The 20,289-nt window shown below is 40.4% G+C and overlaps 1 long non-coding RNA gene across 1 annotated transcript; it reads right to left on the bottom strand.

Moving 5' to 3' along the window:
- Positions 1–15,120: 15,120 nt before the first annotated feature.
- On the bottom strand, positions 15,121–16,018 carry LOC127345852 (uncharacterized). Its single transcript, XR_007879045.1, has 2 exons — positions 15,861–16,018; positions 15,121–15,641 (listed from the first exon to the last, which is right to left on the bottom strand). It is a non-coding gene; the product is annotated as an uncharacterized lncRNA (long non-coding RNA).
- Between the last annotated feature and the right edge of the window lie 4,271 nt (positions 16,019–20,289).

Consider the following 20,289-nt stretch of genomic DNA (forward strand, 5'->3'; position numbering starts at 1 on the left):
TCTCCCATGTCTATCATGTTCAATAAGTCCTTCCTTTGTATTTTAACCCATGTATGCTCCAATTATTGAACTAAATATTCGTACAACACCTACATTATGTAATCATGCGATAAATCCACATGATGCAATCATGTGACTCAACTATAGTTGATACAATTATATTTTTGATTCTGTTTGATAGCACTAAATAATATCACTATTTGTGGTCAAGCCGTATTTTCTCATATGAATCGTCCATGCATACGATTGTTTCACACACCAAGACAAAATATCCGGCTTTCCTAGAACTTTTACGACTAAATAATTGTTAGTGCATGTAATATATATTGAATTTATGGGGACACCAATTGATTGGTTTGTCCTCTATTATGTCACATTTAATACAATGTATGCTGGTTTTTCACTTTCTATTAGAAACTGTTTTATTTCAGGTAATGAGATAATATGGTCAAAATAATAAGGTTCATCCATTTCACACACTGCACTAGTTAGTTGTCTGCACATGTCTAGTATTATTTTTCGCACTAAATACTTTGTTAAGATAAGATGGTACATCTACAAAATAATGACTAGCTAGCAAAGGTATGTTTTTATATAGTGAGTTGATGCATCGGACATCATTTGCAACCCAAGTGACGTATCAATAATGTTTGGCTACCCCTTAGGACCAGGGAATTAGAAAATCCAACAAAACACGTCATATGTTCGTATAGTTTCATAGGAGACTGGGTCATATATACTAGAGACTTCTAAAATATTTCACCGTCGTATAGAGTCATTGCTTAAAAACTCACAAAAGAAGAACCAATTATTTGACCGACTAAGTTATATAATAGCAAACTAGTACACTAGTATCTGACAAATAAATTAAGGAGATTGCTAAGAAGCGCATCTGGTCAAGAGAAGTGTGGACAAGACGAAGATAACATTGTGTATTTGGGTCACAGCGCACATAGTACCACCTGTTCCTTATTTGGTCATTTGTCACCATGTGAACGTAAATAAGGGATTAAGCTATAATAAGGAGGTGAACCTGTTAGCATGTGAACAAGTACCTAGACTTGACTATCACACGTGGTTGACTAGTGATAATTAGTAATCGCATATCTTTTAAATGATTCCCCAGAACTGTTATATGTGCATCCATGATCAACTTCCCTGGATCATATGCGGGGCATTGATAAAATTACCATGGATAATATTGGGTAGTCCATAGGTTAATATTTGTGGAACTCTATTGGATGAATACATGATGCATTCGTCCATTTCGCACATTGCACTAATTAGTTGACTCCACAAGATTAATAATTATACACACTAACTAATTTATTAACCAAAGGGAGTAGATATCCAAAATGATGTATGTCTACTTTATATATATTCTTATTCCAGTGGCTAGATTATTCTTGTTCCCACCAACTATTTTCTTTATTATTAGCTAAAAAATATAACTTAGTGTGCATCTTGATGATTTTAAAAATAAATTATCCTGAATTTCTTTCCAAAAGTAATTTATCTTGACTTAGTGTGCGTCTTGACTTTGTGAACAAAATAAATTATCCTGAATAAATTAGTGTGCATGTTATAACCTAAAAATATATATATTTAGTGATTCTCCACAATGAAGTCTTGTTGCTTCCTAGTGTTAGTTCGAGAAGAAATGTTCTTCTCCGCAATACAGACATGCTAGGTAATCTTTGTATGGTGAAAGATAACAACAACAACAAAAATCTTCCATGTCTATCATGTTCAATAAGTCCTTCCTTTGTATTTTAACCCATGTATGCTCCAATTATTGAACTAAATATTCGTACAACACCTACATTATGTAATCATGCGATAAATCCACATGATGCAATCATGTGACTCAACTATAGTTGATACAATTATATTTTTGATTCTGTTTGACAGCACTAAATAATATCAATATTTGTGGTCAAGCCGTAGTTTCTCATATGAATCGTCCATGCATACGATTGTTTCACACACCAAGACAAAATATCCGGCTTTCCTAGAACTTTTACGACTAAATAATTGTTAGTGCATGTAATATATATTGAATTTATGGGGACACCAATTGATTGGTTTCTCCTCTATTATGTCACCTTTAATACAATGTATGCTGGTTGTTCACTTTCTATTAGAAACTGGTTTATTTCAGGTAATGAGATAATATGGTCAAAATAATGAGGTTCATCCATTTGACACATTGCACTAGTTAGTTGTCTGCACATGTCTAGTATTATTTTTCGCACTAAATATTTTGTTAAGTTAAGATGGTACATCTGCAAAATAATGAGTAGCTAGCAAAGGTATGTTTTTATATAGTGGGTTGCTGCATGGGACATCATTTGCAACCCAAGTGACGTATCAATAATGTTTGGCTACCCCTTAGGACCGGGGAATTAGAAAATCCAACAAAACACGTCATATGTTCGTATAGTTTCATAGGAGACGGGGTCATATATACTAGAGACTTCTAAAATATTTCACCGTCGTATAGAGTCATTGCTTAAAAACTCACAAAAGAAGAACCAATTATTTGACCGACTAAGTTATATAATAGCAAACAAGTACACTAGTATCTGACAAATAAATTAAGGAGATTGCTAAGAAGCGCATCTGGTCAAGAGAAGTTGCACAAGACGAAGATAACATTGTGTATTTGGGTCACAGCGCACATAGTACCACCTGTTCCTTATTTGGTCATTTGTCACCATGTGAACGTAAATAAGGGATTAAGCTATAATAAGGAGGTGATCCTATAATAGCATTCATAATTTTGCCGATGCCATTATTCCCCAAATTTCAGTTGTGTCAACTGGTGAGTTACCTAAGATTCTTGATGAAACAGAATCATTTCAGAGCACGAAGTGCCAGTAGCAACAATCCATATGCATCTAAATTCTCAATATTAGAACAACATATGTTACCTCAGGGGCAAAAATATATAAGGTATAATTTACTGCTTATGATTCATAACTAAATGAATGACATTTTGTTTCTATTCGTCTAACAATAATGTTACATAACCGAAAAGAAGGTTGCAGGACAAAAAATAGTGTTACATCAAGTGGGGTGTTTCACCATAGAAGCGCATTAGCTAATAATCCATGTAAAGAGTGAACCAGTAGCCAACGACTCTTACTATGTTGCTTCAGCAAAAAGGTCATATCTGAAAGTTTTTTTAGTTTTGACTTGTTCTCACTAGCATTTGCATGCCTACCTTAACTCTTAGCTGAAGCTCATGATCATTTTCTGCTTTTCTGCTCTCTCTTTCAAATAATTTTACGGACATGCACGTGCCACTTGTTAGTGCCGATTCTCGGGTTCAGAGATGAATCTTGCCAGTGGGAGCTGGGATAAAACTTTGAGGTGATCCAATATGCACGAACCTGAAGTTACATTGATCCTTATGAAATTAGTTGTGACTCAATGTGGTATTGTCCAGTGTTGTATTGCATGTCATAGATTGCATCATAACAACAGATTTACTAAAAATATTGATTGACCTGCATTATATCTAGCACCGTGAACTTTGCTTACCTAATGCTGACATACATACGAATACAATGGATCTACAAAACCTACTACTAACATGATATCTACAAATAAAAAAACCTCTAACCAGCACATGTTCAGCAACTTCCTGACCGCTGCTATGGTTCTGTCTTAGTTATCCTCTAATGGTCATTGGCACTTCTGACTGAAATGTAGTTATCTTGAACTGCAGCAGGTAAATTATGCCTATTTTTATATGCTAAAGATGTTACAAGTTATATCTGGTTATGGATGCAGCGGATTTTTACACACTTTATTTTAATCCATTATTACTGTACAGTGTGTAAACATGTTTTCTTTCTCAACTTAATTTCTAGCAACTATTTTTGGTTGTCCAAATATACTATTTCTGGCTTTTCTTGACACTATTTACACGGTTTCTATTCATTGTTATAAGGACCTTTGCAACTAACCCTAGCACCGCTCGAGGTTGATGCACTGCCGTTTGGTGGTCGTTAGCCCTGATCCAGGAGACTTAAGGCAGACGCACAGGGAAACCCCACATACTTCGCTTACTCTGGCTCCAGCTCCATCACGCTTGAGGTTGTGCGGGCTGATTCACAATGATTATCTACAATGACGCCAATGAGTTCAGTGGCTCTGGGGCTCCTCTCCCTTTGATCTCATCGCGGCAGCCACAGTGAGCGTGCTCCATCATCGCCAAATGGTATGTCGTGGAAACATCCCTTGGTAAAATATCCTACCCAGCTACACTGTTTAGTTCATCACATTATTATTTCTCATGTGAAAAACTTTAGGGTTGTGGGAATAGAGAAGGGTTGTTTATGTAGTCTTCCCATCACATGTTCATCAAAATGCATATATGTTTGACATATGGGTCTTTTTTCTAGGTTGTATGATCAAGTTACAGAAAAAAAAATTCTAGAAAGATCAAAGAGTTATTTAGGATGCCATAATTGATCTCCATACTCATATATATAGACAACTTGCTTCTATTTTAGTGTTTTATGCTTATGACTTGTATTGAAATAAACAAGCAGATTTATAGCTAACAGGCAAGGTAAAGAGACATCCAGTGTCGCAACAATGTATTTACAAATGTTGATATTGAAGCTAGGAAACACAAGAAAATGGTGAATTCAAGAGCTATTCAACATCGACGGTTGATATATTGCAGTGGTGGTTTTGAACAGATAGAGTAGTAAGATATAAAACGGTAGGAAGTATTTTAGTTCTTATGTAGGCATTGTTTTCAGTTCACTGGGAAACAAACCGGTATAGTACACAAATATGAACTAGATAGCTCTAACTCTCATTGTACAATAACCCGTTTAAGAATTGTTTGATGGAACAAGCTTATTGGGTTTATTTTTAGCTGTTGCTATGAAAAGTATAGCTTAATCTGTACACATATGGTATTTTAACTTGTATGGACAAAGTGATAAGCTAATGAAAAGAACACTTTAGAGAAGAGCTCCGAGATGCGACATATATCATTTACTGCTTTAAAAATGTCTCCTTATAGCTATATCTTTCTGTACATATGTGTTTGCTTCAGGTTGCTATGTTCATTCTCTTGTAAATAATATATGTTTTACTCCGTAGTAATTGATGACCCACAAGTATAGGGGATCGCAACAGTCTTCGAGGGAAGTAAAACCCAATTTATTGATTCGACACAAGGGGAGACAAAGAATACTTGTAAACCTTAACAGCGGAGTTGTCAATTCAGCTGCACCTGGAAACAGACTTGCTCGCAAGAGTTTATCAGTAGTAACAGTTTTATAGCAGTAGCAGTAGTGAAATAACAGCAGCAGAGTAACAAAGACAGCAGTAGTGATTATAGTAAACAGCAGGATTAAAATACTGTAGGCACAGGGATGGATGAACGGGCGTTGCATGGATGAGAGAAACTCATGTAACAATCAAGGCAGGGCATTTGCAGATAATAATAAAACGGTATCCAAGTACTAATCAATCAATAGGCATGTGTTCCATATTTAGTCGTACGTGCTCGCAATGAGAAACTTGCACAACATCTTTTGTCCTACCAGCCGGTGGCAGCCGGGCCTCTAGGGAATCTACTGGAAATTAAGGCACTCCTTTTAATAGAGCACCGGAGCAAAGCACTAACACTCCGCGAACACATGTGATCCTCATATCACCGCCATCCCCTTCGGTTGTCCCAATTTCTGTCACTTTGGGGCCTTGGGTTCCGGACAACAATACGTGTATACAACTTGCAGGTAAGATCATAAAGCAATGAATATCATAATGAATTGATAACATGTTCAGATCTGAGATCATGGCACTCGGGCCCTAGTGACAAGCATTAAGCATAACAAGTTACAACAATATCATAAAAGTACCAATTACGGACACTAGGCACTATGCCCTAACAATCTTATGCTATTACATGACCAATCTCATCCAATCCCTACCATCCCCTTCAGCCTACAGCGCGGGAATTACTCACACATGGATGGGGGAAACATGGCTGGTCGATGGAGAGGCGTCGGTGGTGATGATGGCGATGATCTCCTCCAATTCCCCGTCCCGGCGGAGTGCCAGAACGGAGTTTCTGGTCCCGAGATGGAGTTTCGCGACGGTGGCGGCGTAGTGGATGTCTTCTGGCGATTTCTTCTAACCCCCCATGCGTTTTTAGGTCGAAGGCGTTAAGTAGTCCAAAGGAGGGCGTCGGGGGCCAGCCGAGGCGGCCACACAGTAGGGCGGCGCGCCCCCCTCCTGGGCCGCGCCGGCCTAGTGTGTGGGGGCCTCGGACCCCCACCTGGCTTGCCCTTCTGGCTCCATCAATATTCTGGGAAAATAAGACCTTTCGCATAAATTCCGAGGATTTTCCTGAAAGTTGGATTTCTGCACAAAAACGAGACACCAGAGCAGTTCTGCTGAAAACAGCGTTAGTCCGTGTTAGTTGCATCAAAAATACACAAATTAGAGGCAAAACAATAGCAAAAGTGTTCGGGAAAGTAGATACGTTTTGGACGTATCAACTCCCCCCAAGCTTAGCTTATTGCTTGTCCTCAAGCAATTCAGTTAACAACTGAGTGCGATAAAAGAACTTTCACGAACACATTTGTTCATATGATGTAAATATTCTCATGATATGGCAAGTACTTAAGCAATTCATAATAAGATACATGCAAATAAGATCATCTAACAGCTATGTCAATCATGGAAAAGGTATCAACAAATTGATAATGAGCATCATGAACCATGTTTATCAGCAGGATTGCAATGTTCATAGAAGGATATGATAAAGTGGTATCTCGCTTGCCCGTATTTGTACAGCAAAACATAAATGCTTGGGCACCTTTAAAGTTCATGAGAAGACTGGAAGTAGAGATTATCAAAGATAAAAGCATCAAAGTTATACCACAGTTAATCGCATTTTGGGACAAGCATATTATACTAAGAATGACAGTTGTGCTCTCAAGAAAGTGCTCAAAGAAAGGATGGAGACTCAATGTAAAAGTAAAAGATTGACCCTTCGCAGAGGGAAGCAGGGATTAACATGTGCTAGAGCTTTTCATTTGTAAAACAGGAGTAAAATTATTTTGAGAGGTGTTTGTTGTTGTCAACGAATGATAGTGGGTACTCTAACTACCTCGTCAACCAGACTTTCAAGAGCGGCTCCCATGAAGGACGTTATCTCTACCAGCAAGGTAAATCATCCCTCTTCTCTTTTGTTTACACACGTACTTTAGTTTTATTATGGATGACACTCCCCCCAACCTTTGCTTACACAATCCATGGCTAACTGAATCCTCGGGTGCCTTCCAACAATCTCATACCATGGAGGAGTGTCTATTTGCAATTTAAGTTGCTTACTGATAAATCAGGGCAAAACATGTGAAGAGAATTATTAATGAAAGTTGATTAATTGGGGCTGGGAACCCCGTTGCCAGCTCTTTTTGCAAAATTATTGGATAAGCGGATGTGCCACTAGTCCATTATGAAAGTCTGTCAGGAGTAAATGACAAGATTGAAAGATAAACACCACATATTTTCTCATGAGCTATAAAACATTGACACAAATTGAGAGGCATTTTGAAGATTTAAAGGTAGCACATGAGAATTTACTTGGAATGGTTTGAAATGACATGCATAGGTATTTATGGTGGACACTCTGGAATAACTTGGTTTTCTGGGGTTTGGAAGCACGAGCAGCGTTCCCACTCAGTACAAGTGAAGGCTAGCAATAGACTGGGAAGCGACAATCAAGAGAGCAGTAATTGTCATAATCATGCTTGCGACAAAATAAATTAACCGAGGCATAAAAGTGATACAAGAACTCTGAGGTAAAGTAAATCATCGAGGCTTAATTGACTTTTTGTTCAGTCATATGCATGCGTGAGCATGTGCCAAGTTGATTCAAGTGAATTATTCAGAGGAGGATACCAGAATGTCATATCTATCTATGAATAAAACAATGCAAGTAAATATTTATGACATGCTACTCACATTAATAAATTGGAGCTAATCATGAGAGATCATGAACTACTAGACTTTCTTAAATGACATATACCTCATATGAACCAACTAAGCATGCTCACATGGATGAGTATATGTACAAAAATGAAAACAAATAGAGTTCATACCAGTCTCTCACCACAATCGGATTGTCGTAGATCGTCATTATTGCCTTTTCACTTGTGTAGCTTGAATAATATGGAATGAAAACCACGCTCCAGCCACCGAAGACCATTGAACTCATAATGAACTTTACAAAACCAAAGAAGAACAGCAAATATTTTTGGTGTTTTCGAATTAGAAACAAGAACAAAAGGAAATAAGCAAACAAAGCAAAATCTTTTTGGATTTTCTTATAGCAAACCAACGATAGCAAATAAAGCAAAATAAAATCAAGAAACCAAAGGAAACAAATGGTAAAGAGAAATAACAGAAATATTTTTGGTCTTTTTGTGTTTTAGGAAAGAAACAAAGCAAAAACAAGAAGATGAAAACTAAAAGAAACACAGAAAAGCAAGATGGCAGAAATCTGCCAAAACTTGACAGCAGTACAGTAATCGATTTTTAAGAAATTCTTCCGGTGCTCAGCTCGAAAAGTGTTCAACTAATGAAAGTTAGATAACAACCTGGGGAACATGCACAAAAACTGGCAGCTCAAAATAACGTTTTGGCTGTGCTCACGAAATTTTTTAGTAACAGCCCAAAATCTGTTTTCAATCAGCACTTCCCCAAATATCATCTTCCTCTTATTAGAAAACCACTCTAAGAAACTAAACAAGTATGTACAAGTATCCAGCAATCATAATATGCAGAGAATGAGTGATGCCGGTATACCTCCCCCAAGCTTAGGCTTTTGGCCTAAGTGGAGATCAACCCCAGCGAGGGTCAGGGTTCCACGCCGGTGGATCATACATGGCGTAGTCATAATATTGTCCCGATGCAGAAGAAAAGCGTGAAGGCTCCTTGTGCCCAACTTGTTGATGCGAAGAACTTGCTGCATCGGATGACGAGTCGAGGCGTTCCTCGGCCTCCTCCATGTTGCCTCTTGTATGATGGCCTCCTCCCTCTATGTATGCATTCAGTGCACCTTTCGTGACTGACCAATCTTCCCTGGAATCAAGGTTAAATAGAACAGGTGCAGGCAATCCTACTAGTTTTTCAGTTTTCTTTGTTGTTCTCCAAGTTTTCTTGTAAAATGTCATCTTGTAGGACAGGTTACCCAAATTAGATGAATCAGAAACAAATTCATGTTTAATCATGGATACAATGTCAAGTCTCTCTATGGGAAGCTGAATATCAAGATGGTGAGGTTCTACACCATGCATAGCTAATAAACGAGAGGCGATGAGACCTCCACAAATTCCGCCCTTCTCACGGTTAGTAGCAAGTCTATAGGCTATCAAAGCACCCAAATTATAGGTCTTGTTACCTTGCAATGCAGCAGCTAGAAAAGCTAAATCCTGGATAGATAATTTACTTGCATTCTTTCTAGCAAGAATGCACTTAGTAATGAAATAAGCAAAGTAGCGAATAGCTGGGAGTTGAATGCTACTGATTTTACCACCATCCTCTGAGAAGCTTCTTCCATGACAGATCATCTTGAAAAGGTTCAAGAGCTCTTGCGGTGATCCCCTTATCTTCTCGCATGATCCCCATTGTGGCACTCTAATTACTGCACAAAAATCATTGAATGGCAAGTTGACAGTTTTATTATAAATTTTGTACCGAACCATGGGGTTAGATTGCGACCAATTGAATTCAAAATCCTGCACTACAGACAGAGTCAATTTTGCATATTGGCATGGTTCACCAACAACAAAATCATCCAACCCTGCACGAGAAATTAGATTCTGAACATCTCGCAAGATTCCTGCACTTCTCATAAAATCAACGCACGGGTAGTAAGAGGGGTATACTCGTTCTTCGCGGTGAACTCTCATAACCTGTTGCATGATGACCCACAAGTATAGGGGATCGCAACAGTCTTCGAGGGGAGTAAAACCCAAATTTATTGATTCGACACAAGGGGAGGTAAAGAATACTTATAAGCCTTAACAACTGAGTTGTCAATTCAGCTGCACCTGGAAAAGCACTAGCAACAGGGGTGATGTGAAAGTAGCAGTAATATGAGAGCAATAGTAACAGTAACACAGCAGCAGTAATAGCAATATGAGAGCAATGGCACCGGAAAATAGTTGATACTACTTCCAATGACATGTAGAACAAGTATATTATGATGAGAGATGGACCGGGGTTCCCAGCGATCTACACTAGTGGTAACTCTCCAATAAGTGACAAGTGTTGGGTGAACAAATTACAGTTGGGCAATTGATAGGAATCAAAGCATTAAGAAAGAACATCAGGCTTATTAATTATGTAGGCATGTTTTCCGTATATAGTCGTACGTGCTCGCAATGAGAAACTTGCACAACATCTTTTGTCCTACCAATGGTGGCAGCCGGGCCTCAAGGGAAACTACTGGATATTAAGGTACTCCTTTTAATAGAGTACCGGAGCAAAGCATTAACACACCGTGAAAACATGTGATCCTCACATCACCGCCATCCCCTCCGGTTGTCCCGATTCTTGTCACTTCGGGGCCTTTGGTTCCGGACAGTGACATGTGCATACAACTTGTAGATACAATCTAAGCAATAATTATAGAGCTTAAATCTAAGATCATGCCACTCGGGCCCTAGTGACAAGCATTAAGCATAACAAGATTGCAGCAACAATAACTTCACAAACTTTATAGATAGACTAATCATAATGTATCATCCATCGGATCCCAACAAACACAACACCGATTACATCAGATGAATCTCAATCATGTAAGGCAGCTCATGAGATCATTGTATTGAAGTACATGGGGGAGAGAATACCAACTAGCTACAGCTAGAACCCGTAGACCATGGGGGAACTACTCACGGAGCATGATGGAGGCGATGGCGTTGATGGAGATGGCTTCCGGGGGCACTTCCCCGTCCCGGCAGGGTGCCGGGACAGAGACTTCTGTCCCCCGAATTGGAGTTTCGCGATGGCGGCGGCGCCACAGTAACTTTTCTGGAGTTTCGTCAATTGGTGCTGCGTTTTTAGGTCGAAAGGGATTTTATAGGCGAAGAGGCGGCGCAGGGGGGCACCTGGGGGCGCCACACCCTAGGCCGGCGCGGCCAGGGTCTGGCCCGCGCCGCCATGTGGTGTGGTGGCCCCCTGGCCCCTCTTCGACTCTTCTTCGGTGTTCTGGAGCCTTCCGGGAAAAATAGGAGGTTTGGCGTTGATTTCGTCCAATTCCGAGAATATTGCCCGAACAGCCTTTCTGGAACCAAAAACAGTAGAAAACAGGAACTGGCACTGTGGCATCTCGTTAATAGGTTAGTTCCGGAAAATGCATGAAATCATCATAAAATGCAAGCAAAACATGTAAGTATTGTCATAAAACAAGCATGGAACGACAGAAATTATGGATACGTCGGGGACGTATCAGCATCCCCAAGCTTAGTTCCTGCTCGTCCCGAGTAGGTAAACGATAAAAAGAATAATTTCTGTAGTGACATGCTACCTACATAACCTTGATCATACTATTACAAAGCATATGAAATGAATGAAGTGACTCAAGGCAATGATCTATAGTCGCTAACAAATAGATAACATATAGCAAAACTTTTCATGAATAGTACTTTCAAGACAAGCATCAAAAGATTGCACAAGAGTTAACTCATAAAGCAATAGATTCAAAGTAAAGGCATCGAAGCAACACAAAGGAAGAAATAAGTTTCAGCGGTTGCTTTCAACTTTCAACATGCATATCTCATGGATAATTGTCAACACAAAGTAATATGATGAATGCAAATATGCAAGTATGTAAGAATCAATGCACAGTTAACACAAGTGTTTGCTTCTAAGATGGAAGGAAGTAGGTAAACTGACTCAACATAAAGTAGAAGAATGGCCCTTCGCAGAGGGAAGCATTGATTGCTATATTTGTGCTAGAGCTTTGGTTTTGAAAATATAAAGAGAGCATAAAAGTAAAATTTTGAGAGGTGTTTGTTGTTGTCAACGAATGGTAGTGGGCACTCTAACCCCCTTGCCAGACAAACCTTCAAAGAGCGGCTCCCATTTTATTTTATTTTTGGGTGGCACTCCTTCCAACCTTTCTTTCACAAACCATGGCTAACCGAATCCTCGGGTGCCTGCCAACAATCTCATACCATGAAGGAGTGCCTTTTTATTTTAGTTTTATTATGATGACACTCCTCCCAACCTTTGCTTACACAAGCCATGGCTAACCGAATCCTTCGGGTGCCCTCCAACAATCACATACCATGGAGGAGTGTCTATTTAGTTTGATTAATTTGGGACTGGGAATCCCATTGCCAGCTCTTTTTGCAAAATTATTGGATAAGCGGATGAAGCCACTAGTCCATTGGTGAAAGTTGCCCAACAAGATTGAAAGATAAACACCACATACTTCCTCATGAGCTATAAAACATTAACACAAATTGAGAAGCATTTTGAATTGTTTAAAGGTAGCACTCAAGCAATTTACTTTGGAATGGCAGGAAATACCACATAGTAGGTAGGTATGGTGGACACACATGGCATAGGTTTTGGCTCAAGGATTTGGATGCACGAGAAGTATTCCCTCTCAGTACAAGGCTTAGGCTAGCAAGGTTATTTGAAGCAAACACAAGTATCAACCGGTACAGCAAAACTTACATAAGAACATATTGCAAGCATTATAATACTCTACACTGTCTTCCTTATTGCTCAAACACTTTTACCAGAAAATATCTAGACCTTAAGAGAGATCAATTATGCAAACCAATTTCAACAAGCTCTACAGTAGTTCTCCATTAATAGGTTTAAACTACATGAAAAAAAACTTTAATCATGATCTACTTGAGAGCTCAAAACAATTGCCAAGTGTCAAATTATCCAAAACATATGAGGCATTTTCTGTTTCCAACCAAATAACCATAAGTATTGTAGCTTCCAACTTTTATCATTGAACATTAAAAGTAAAACGAAGAACACAAGTGTTCATATGAAAAAGCGGAGTGTGTCTCTCTCCCAAACAAGGATTGCTAGGATCCGAATTTATTCAAACACAAACAAAAATAAAAGCACACAGACGCTCCAAGTAAAGCACATATGATGTGACCGAATAAAAATATAGTTTCAGGGGAGGAACCTGATAAGTTGATGAAGAAAGGGATGCCTTGGGCATCCCCAAGCTTAGACGCTTGAGTCTTCTTGAAATATGCAGGGATGAACCACGGGGGCATCCCCAAGCTTAGACTTTTCACTCTTCTTGATCATATATCATCCTCCTCTCTTGACCCTTGAAAACTTCCTTCACAACAAACTTCTCATAAACTTCATTAGAGGGGTTAGTACTCAAAAAATTTGAATCCACCTTGGTCCTGTAGTGGCACATTGCAAGAACTCAATAAAACATTAGCTACAGCTCTCTATGTCTAGAAAAGCTCGCTTAAAGTCCACAAGAGACAATGAAAAAAACAGAGACAGAATCTGCCAAAACAGAACAGCCAGTAAAGACGAATTTTAATAAAATACTTCCGTTGCTCAAATCAGAAAACTCAAAAGTAACGAAAGTTGCATACATATCTGAGGAACACGCACGTAAATTGGCATATTTTTCTGATTTTCCTACAGAGAAAACAGCGCAGATTCGTGACAGATAGAAATCTGTTTCTGCGCAGAAATCCAAATCTAGTATCAACCTTCGATTAGAGGCTTCACTTGGCACAACAATACACAAAACTAAGATAAGGAGAGGTTGCTACAGTAGTAAACAACTTCCAAGACAAAATATAAAACAAAGTACTGTAGCAAAATAACACATGGGTTATCTCCCAAGAAGTTGCTTTCTTTATAGCCATTAAGATGGGCTCAGCAGTTTTGATGATGCACTCGCAAGAAATAGTATTGGAAGTAAAAGAGAGCATCAAGAAGCAAATTCAAAACACATTTAAGTCTCACATGGTTCCTATGCAAACGAATCTTGTACACAAATAAATTCCTGAAGAACAAAGTGACAAGCATAAGAAGATAGAACAAGTGTAACTTCAACAATTTCAGCATATAGAGAGGTTTATTAGTACCATGAAAATTTCTACAACCATATTTTCCTCTCTCATAATAATTTTCAGTAGCTTCATGAACAAACTCAACAATATAACTATCACATGCAGCATACTTTTCATGATTTCCAAACACATAATTTTCATCAAGTTCAAGAATAGTGGAATTAAAACTTTCAAACTTACTTTTATTAATAATATAACAAGGTGATTGATCAATCTCAAGAGATATGGGACTCTTAAATAAAGTCAATACTTTCCAATCCCATTTTCATTAGTAGTACAATTAATATTATCAAGTAACATAGGACCATCATCTAGAGCTTTATCATAAACATTTGCCAAGCAAAATTCTTTAGTACCATGCATTTCGACATCAGGCACAAACAAAGCATTATCATAAGATTTATCAAAATAGCATGGATTATCATAAATATCAGTAGCATAATTATTCTCACAGGTATTACTCATAGGTACCATTTCAAGAGAATCCACATGAACATAACATTCAACCTCTTTCGGTAAGCATGGAGGACAATCAAATAGTGTAAGAGATGAAGAGTTACTCTCATTAGAAGGTTGGCATGGGTAGCTAATCCATTCTTCCTCCTTTTGTTCATTACTCTCCTCTTCTTTTTCATCCAATGAGCTTTCAGGTTCATCAATTTCCTCCTCTTTTTCATCCAATGAGCTTTCAGGTTCATCAGTTTCTTCTTCCTCCGGTTCCTGCAAATTGTGAGTGCATTCTTGTGCATTAATGTGTCTCTCTTTATAATCAAGGATATAAGGATTCCTACTGTAGCATTCTATGCAAGAATTAAGGATAGTAGAGACATAATCTTTAAGGTCCTTACAAATAGCACAAGTTTTATAATTCTCAACCATGAAGGATTCTATCTCGGAGGCTCCCATAAAGAGAGTGAATTTGGTGATCACATGGGTAGGTGCGCACCCTCTCTCTACCGTTAGATTTGCTTCAGGATTGTGATATCACAAACGGCAATGAAACGGCGTGAAATTTTCTTATTCAATTCGGATCTACCTTCTGACAGTCTAGGTGGGATCCGTAGGTAGAAAGAAGCAGGCCATAATAGCACCTTCAACAGTGTACATCGTTCACGCGTGTACTGTGGATTCTAGTTATATTTTGCGCAATGTACATCGTTCATCGCCACGACGGAGATGCCGGCCAACGCCAACAGCGGCCATGGCCCCGATAGGCCCAGATCGGGGCCCATCCCGGCGCCGACAGCCGCCACGCCCCCGACCACCGCAGACTCCACCACTGCGTCCTCCCGAAGGAGCTCCGCTGGGACAACGCCCGTAGCCTCCGCCGCCACTCGGACTGTCTACTCCACGCGGCCGTGACGGGCGTCTCTGCTCCGCTCCTGTGGCTCTCTCTGTCCCATAAGACGCCCTCCCCTGCATGCTTTGACGGCCCCCTCCAACGAAGCCCTCCGAAGCCCACCTCCAATGGCCTCCTCTGCACGCATCATCAGACCGAGACAGAAGCCTCCTTTGTTTCTTCACATCTCAGAGAAACAGCAGAACAACAATTTCAGTCAACAAATTGTACTAGCAAAAGCTGTAATTTGGAGTCACTTAGCACTGAAATTGTTCACTGCGGAAATTTACAACAGCAAGATTTGTCCTAAACTAATTGCGCTGCAAATGGATAAATCCAATCAATACAGTATACAACATGAACAACTCAGGTAATCAGCAAAATTGCAACCCGGCTACCTGTACAAGTGGTCTCAGGGCTGGACGGATGATGCCATCACAGCGGGGCGTAGAAGGTGGTCGGAGCATGGCAGGGGAGGGGACCTGGTCGGTGTCGGGCGGAGGAGCTGGCCGGTGACTCGGCGTCGGGCGGAGCGACTCGGCGTCGAGTGGAGGAGGTGGTCGGAGCATGGCAGGGGAGGGGACCTGGTCGGTGTCGGGCGGAGGAGCTGGTCGGCGACTCCGCGTCGGGCGGAGCGACTCGGCGTCAGGCAGAGCGACTTGGCGTCGAGTGGAGTAGGTGGTCGGCGTGGTGGAAGCAGCCACTCACGGAGGCCAATGCGGACATGCTGGGCAGCGGCGGCATGGATGGTTGGGTGGGCGGCGGCCGTGGCCGGCTCTGGCACTGGACTTCTACTGCGTCTTGGTGGATGAGAAAAAGGGGTGAGAAGTAATCCGCTTTATTTATGACCACACACTCGTTCTCATCACACAAACGGCAGCACACACGGTGTTACACACGTGTCGGGTAGAAACTGCATGCTCACCTACACATGTGATCACCAGGCTTCATCCGCTCCCATAAATAAGACAAATTGTTATACCTCTTCGAACCCATAATGAATATAGCAATTCCGATTATAGCTCTTAATTAAAAATTCCTCACTAGAGCCACATTGAAATTTAAAATGCTTATCCTGTTGAGAGCAACAGTTTATATCATGGCGTCTAAGCAAGATTCTAGCCATTGTATTCAATTTTTCTATCATAGCACTCATTATTTTACCAGTTCTTGATTCTCTATAATTATTATAGCATTCTATAAGCTCCAAGTAGGTTGTTGGTTCTCCCATAACAGCAGTTTTTAATTTTTCGGTTTTTCAAATTTTTATGGATTTTTGGGTATATGAGACAAATAAAACAAGACAAAAAGAAACTAGACAAAAGTAAACTAAGCAAAACAAAATAAAACAAAATAAAAGCAGAGAGAGAGGTAGAGTGTACTCCCCAGGTGAACTTATGAGTAGAGCTATGCCTCCCCGGCAACGGCGCCAGAAAATAGTCTTGATGACCCACAAGTATAGGGGATCGCAACAGTCTTCGAGGGAAGTAAAACCCAAATTTATTGATTCGACACAAGGGGAGGTAAAGAATACTTATAAGCCTTAACAACTGAGTTGTCAATTCTGCTGCACCTGGAAAAGCACTAGCAACAGGGGTGATGTGAAAGTAGCAGTAATATGAGAGCAATAGTAACAGTAACACAGCAGCAGTAATAGCAATATGAGAGCAATGGCACCGGAAAATAGTTGATACTACTTCCAATGACATGTAGAACAAGTATATTATGATGAGAGATGGACCGGGGTTCCCAGCGATCTACACTAGTGGTAACTCTCCAATAAGTGACAAGTATTGGGTGAACAAATTACAGTTGGGCAATTGATAGGAATCAAAGCATTAAGAAAGAACATCAGGCTTATTAATTATGTAGGCATGTTTTCCGTATATAGTCGTACGTGCTCGCAATGAGAAACTTGCACAACATCTTTTGTCCTACCAGCCGGTGGCAGCCGGGCCTCAAGGGAAACTACTGGATATTAAGGTACTCCTTTTAATAGAGTACCGGAGCAAAGCATTAACACACCGTGAAAACATGTGATCCTCACATCACCGCCATCCCCTCCGGTTGTCCCGATTCTTGTCACTTCGGGGCCTTTGGTTCCGGACAGTGACATGTGCATACAACTTGTAGATACAATCTAAGCAATAATTATAGAGCTTAAATCTAAGATCATGCCACTCGGGCCCTAGTGACAAGCATTAAGCATAACAAGATTGCAGCAACAATAACTTCACAAACTTTATAGATAGACTAATCATAATGTATCATCCATCGGATCCCAACAAACACAACACCGATTACATCAGATGAATCTCAATCATGTAAGGCAGCTCATGAGATCATTGTATTGAAGTACATGGGGGAGAGAATACCAACTAGCTACAGCTAGAACCCGTAGTCCATGCGGGAACTACTCACGGAGCATGATGGAGGCGATGGCGTTGATGGAGATGGCTTCCGGGGGCACTTCCCCGTCCCGGCAGGGTGCCGGGATAGAGACTTCTGTCCCCCGAATTGGAGTTTCGCGATGGCGGCGGCGCCACAGTAACTTTTCTGGAGTTTCGTCAATTGGTGCTGCGTTTTTAGGTCGAAAGGGATTTTATAGGCGAAGAGGCGGCGCAGGGGGGCACCTGGGGGCGCCACACCCTAGGCCGGCGCGGCCAGGGTCTGGCCCGCGCCGCCATGTGGTGTGGTGGCCCCCTGGCCCCTCTCCGACTCTTCTTCGGTGTTCTGGAGCCTTCCGGGAAAAATAGGAGGTTTGGCGTTGATTTCGTCCAATTCCGAGAATATTGCCCGAACAGCCTTTCTGGAACCAAAAACAGCAGAAAACAGGAACTGGCGCTGTGGCATCTCGTTAATAGGTTAGTTCCGGAAAATGCATGAAATCATCATAAAGTGCAAGCAAAACATGTAAGTATTGTCATAAAACAAGCATGGAACGACAGAAATTATGGATACGTCGGGGACGTATCATTGCACCTCCAATTCTTGTTGGTTGAGTTGGTGCCTACTCCGTTCCATTTTCTGAAATTTTTCAACAATCATTATAAAATTTGATTTGGTGACATATAATTGAGGGAAACTACCATAGGAACTTGCTAGAGTACTAATCATGCATCAAAACTAGTTTTTACCACTTAGAACAAGCATGCAAGCTCACTAAACATGTTACCTACAGCAGCAAAATATTCAAGATATACTCAACCAAACAAAATTCTACTTGGATAATCGGAGGAGTCACATACCGGAGAGCAAATGTCCCAAATGTCAGACAGAAATCTGGGCTGAGCAAAGAGATCGAGAAATCTGGAGCTCTTGAGCCGAAACGCGAGTGAGAGAAATCTGGTACTTGTTTTTTCGGGAGGGAGAAGAGAGTGGGAGGAAGAGATGAAGTGGTGGGGCAAGGAGGGACCCACACGCCAGGGTGGCGCGCCCCCCTTGCTGGCTGCGCCGGCCTGTGGGGTGCCACCCTAGGGTGCCCCACTGGTCATCCCCAGGTGTTCCCAGGTGCCTCGTCGAAAAATAGGACCAATGGTATAATTTTTGTGAATTTTTGAAAACTTTGAAAAATGCACATTTCTGGGTGTCAAATTTATTATTACTGGGCAGAAAAAGATTTTGAAATCTCTAATTAACTAAAGAACTTTGCAAAACAAAAGTGCTACAGCAAGTAGATCAAGTGGAGGAAGAAAGAGATGTTGTTTAGTTCCTTTATGCATATAAAATGAATTTGTTAACAAGGTTGATCAAGTCTTGCCACCAAATAAATTTTACATAGCATAAGAAGAAATAAACCTCAAATCAATCATGTTACCTTGAATTGTATTGATATGGATCCAATCACAAGAGTTTGATATTCTTCTTTAGGCTCATATATAGGACAATCAATAGTTCCCAGTTTGATAGTTCTCACATTAGAAATTGTATTAACTCCACATGCTTTCTCAATCCTCTTGGGAAAATAAACGGTATGCTCCTTGTCATCAACATTGAAAGTAACTTTTCCTTTATTGCAATCAATAACAGCCCCTGCGGTGTTAAGAAAAGGTCTCCCAAGAATAACAGACATATTATTGATGTCTACTTCCCCCTCCTTTTCCTGTAGACAGTGTTGGGCCTCCAAGAGCAGAGGTTTGTAGAACAGCAGCAAGTTTTCCCTTAAGTGGATCACCCAAGGTTTATCGAACTCAGGGAGGAAGAGGTCAAAGATATCCCTCTCATGCAACCCTGCAACCACAAAGCAAGAAGTCTCTTGTGTCCCCAACACACCTAATAGGTGTACTAGTTCGGCGAAGAGATAGTGAAATACAGGTGGTATGAATATATATGAGCAGTAGCAACGGTGCCGTAAAAATAGCTTGTTTGGCGTGTAGTTGATGGTGGTAGTATTGCAGCAGTAGTAACACAGTGAAACAGTAAACAAGCAGTAGTAACGCAGCAGTATTTAGGAACAAGGCCTAGGGATTAGACTTTCACTAGTGGACACTCTCAACATTGATCACATAACAGAATAGATAAATGCATACTCTACACTCTTGTTGGATGATGAACACATTGCGTAGGATTACACGAACCCTCAATGCCGGAGTTAACAAGCTCCACAATTCAATGTTCATATTTAAGTAACCTTAGAGTGCATGAAAGATCAATTCGACTAAACCAAGTACTAACATAGCATGCACACTGTCACCTTCATGCATATGTAGGAGGAATAGATCACATCAATACTGTCATAGCAATAGTTAACTTCGCAATCTACAAGAGATCATGATCATAGCATAAACCAAGTACTAACACGGATGCACACACTGTCACCATTACACC

Source organism: Lolium perenne, chromosome 3 (genome assembly GCF_019359855.2).
Source record: "Lolium perenne isolate Kyuss_39 chromosome 3, Kyuss_2.0, whole genome shotgun sequence".
NCBI classification, from domain to species: domain Eukaryota; kingdom Viridiplantae; phylum Streptophyta; class Magnoliopsida; order Poales; family Poaceae; genus Lolium; species Lolium perenne.